Here is a 3,739-nt window from a genome sequence, read left to right on the forward strand (position 1 = left end):
TGTGGCTCACGGGCCCAGTTGCTCTGCGGCATGTGGGATCTTCCCGGACCAGGGCTCGAACCCGTGTCCCCTGCATTGGCAGGCAGATTCTCAACCACTGCGCCACCAGGGAAGCCCTAATTACATTTCTTAATTGTATCCTTCAAAAGGAAATTAAATTACATTTTCATAAAATCAATAAAAAGAATGTGAGCCACCAAGACACCAGGTGAATGCATGTCTCATATTCAGTTGATGACTCAGTGGCACCACCTGATGGCTGGGAGGCATCTCAAACTCAACTGGCCCTAAACTGAACTCCTGAATTTAACTTCTGCCGTTTCTGTTGTTCCATGCCCTTCCCATCTCAGATGCCTGAAAAGCAACCCACCAAGGTTTGAGGACTCCTAATGGCCCACGTGAAGATGCTCAGACCAATTTTGGGTTGACTCCGACCACATTCTCCAACCTGACCAATCAGAGCAGTCCACTCCCCAGACCAGGAGATTGGTTTGGTTATGACATGTGATCCTAGCTGGGCCAATGAAATTCAGTACTAGGACTTCTGGGGGAACCCTGGGGTGACTGGATATCTTTTCCCAAGTTGCTACTGAGTGGGAATAATGGATCTGTAGTGCCAGGAAGAATCTCTGCCACTCAAAGGGGAGCTTGATGAGATGAAAGCCCAGCTGAGCCAAGAGACAGAGTTAGATTCCTGGTGACATTGGAGCTTCTGGATCCAGGTATGCCTGAAGTTAACCCAACTCCTAGATCCCTAGATTTTCAGCTACGGGAGTCAATTCATTCCTAACCACTGCCCCCACACCGGTTTGAGTTGTTTTTCTTCACTGTTGTGGCCTCTCCCGTTGCGGAGCACAGGCTCCGGACGCGCAGGCTCAGCGGCCATGGCTCACGGGCCCAGCCGCTCCGCGGCATGTGGGATCTTCCCGGACCGGGGCACGAACCCGTGTCCCCTGCATCGGCAGGCGGACTCTCAACCACTGCGCCACCAGGGAAGCCCTGAGTTGTTTTTAAGTTGGACTTAATTTTTTTTTTCTGGAACTTTCAACTAAACAAATCCTGATTAATACAGCCCCTACTCAATGCCAGGCATTGCACTAAACAGTTGACATGACCAGTCTCATTGAACCGTATGAGAGGGGAATAATTATGATTCCCATTTAACTGATGAGGAAACTGAGGCTCACAGATGTCAATCCATCTGCCCAAGATCATCAGAGCCAGAATTCCAACCCATGTCTCTCTGACCCCAAATCCTGCTTCTCTGACCATGAGGAACAGTTGCCAGATTTGGAGATTTGGAGACAAGAGGTATGGTATGGTAGGGGGTGGGGAGCAGGGCAAGAGCCAGTTGGCAATGGCCTGGGCTGCTTGAGCTTGCTTTCTTTTTTTATTATTTGTTTTAATTGAAGTATATTTTATTTACAATGTTGTGTTTGTTTCAGATATACAGAAACGTGATTCAGTTATACATGCATATATATCTTTTCTTTCCAGATTCTTTTCTCTTATAGGTTATTACAAAATATTGAGTATAGTTCCCTGTGCTATATAGTAGTAGGTCCTTGTTGGTTATTTATTCTACATATAGTAGTGTGTATATGTTTACCCCAAACTCCTAATTTATCCCTTCTCCCCTCTGCTTGAGCTTTCTTCAAAGGGCTCCAAGGAGTTATGGGAGGGTCATGAGCGGGGAAGGACAGGAGAAAGGATGCACTGCAGTGTGGCCATTGGGATCAATAAAAATAATAACAAAAATTAATAACTATCAAACCACAATGAGATGCCACTTCACGCCCATCAGGATGACTGTAATAAAAAAGGACGGAAGGGACTTCCCTGGTGGCACAGTGGTTAAGAATCCGCCTGCCAATGCAGGGGACACGGGTTCGAGCCCTGGTCCGGGAAGATCCCACATGCCGCGGAGCAACTAAGCCCGTGCGCCACAACTACTGAGCCCGTGCGCCACAACTACTGAAGCCCGCGTGCCTATAGCCTGTGCTGCACAAGAAGAGAAGCCACCGCAATGAGAAAACTGCGCACCGCAACAAAGAGGAGCCCTCACTCCCCGCAACTAGAGAAAAGCCCACGCATAGCAACAAAGACCCAACACAGCCAAAAATAAATAAATAAATAAATAATAAAATTTAAAAAGGACAGAAAATAACAAGTGTTAGCAGGATGTGGGGAAAATCAGAACCCCTATATATTGCTGGTGGGAATGTAAAACAGGGCAATCACTTTGGAAAAGTTTGGCAGTTCCTCAAGATGTTCAGCATAGAATTACCGCATGACACCACAATTCCACTCCTAGATATATTCCCAATAGAAATGAAAATATATGTCCACATAAAAAACCTGTACACAGGGACTTCCCTGGTGGTGCTGTGGATAAGACTCCATGCTCCCAGTGCAGGGGGCCCAGGTTCGATCCCTGATCAGGGAACTAGATCGCACATGCATGCCACAACTAAGGAGCCCGCCTGCTGCAACTAAGACCCCGTGCAACCAAAAAATAAAACAACAACAACAACAAAAAAAAACCTGTACACAAAGGTTCATAGCATTTTTCAAGGTAGCCAAAAATAAAAGAAGAAGAATGGAAACAAGCCAAGTGTCTGAGAATTCCTTGATGGTCCAGTGGTTAGGACTTCGTGCTTTCACTGCAAGGGCCTGGGTTTGATCCCTGGTCAGGAACTAAGATCCTACATGCTGCACGGCATGGCCAAAAAAAAATTTTTTAAAAGTCTGACATTTATCAAGTGGTTAGCTCTGGGCCGAGCAATGTGTTAGCTCTTTACACCAATGATTGCCTTCATACTCCCAAGATCACTGTGAAAACAAAAAAGACTTTCATGACTTCATTTTACAGATGAGTAGACTGAGGTCAGAGAGGTTATAGATTGAGGTCAGAGAGGTTAAGTCAGTCACACAGCAAGATGGTGAACAGACATCATCGGCCTGATATTTGAGGTCCACCAGATCTGCCCTTGCCCCACCCCCAGTTTCACCTCCCACTCCTGCTGTTTCCTCCCCCTAAGCCACAACTCTGCCCTACTGACCTGATGATTTCTGTTTCTTTTACCCACACATTCTTTTCAGCCTCCGCACTTTTGCATGTGCTGATTCAATCCCTCTGCCCAGTTGTTCTTTCCCTCGTCTGTGAAATGAATGTCTAAGTGTGAGGGGGAAGAGAGAGAGAGAGAGAGAGAGAGAGAGAGAGAGAGAGAGAGAAAGGGAGAGGAGGATATGACTCCAAGTTTCCAAACCTCACTTGGAAGTGAGGGAATGCAGGGAGGGGGGCACCAAGAGGGCTGCTTGGTGGGAAAGATCAGGGCCTGCCTCCTCTGCCTTCTGAGGACTTGGTCTGCCAACCATGTCTAGAGCTTTTGGAGCCCTTGGCCTGGGTTTAACCCAAGCTGTATCTGGGGACATCTGTGCAGGAAGGTGAGGTCAGATTTTCCCCTGGGCAGTTCACCAGGCCCGGAGTGAGCAGGGGAGAAAAGCATGGCTCTGCCCAATTTCTGCCCAGCACCTGGGGACAAGGTGACTCCCCACCCACCAAGCCCCTCACCCTCCCAACTCAAAGCCTCTTCTCGGAGCCTTTTAGAATTTTTTTTTTTTTTTTTTTTTTTTTGCGGTACGAGGGCCTCTCACTGCTGTGGCCTCTCCCGTTGCGGAGCACAGGCTCTGGACGCGCAGGCTCAGCGGCCATGGCTCACGGGCCCAGCCGCTCCGC

This window comes from Physeter macrocephalus, unplaced genomic scaffold (assembly GCF_002837175.3).
Source record: "Physeter macrocephalus isolate SW-GA unplaced genomic scaffold, ASM283717v5 random_63, whole genome shotgun sequence".
In the NCBI taxonomy this organism is placed as follows: Eukaryota; Metazoa; Chordata; class Mammalia; order Artiodactyla; family Physeteridae; genus Physeter; species Physeter macrocephalus.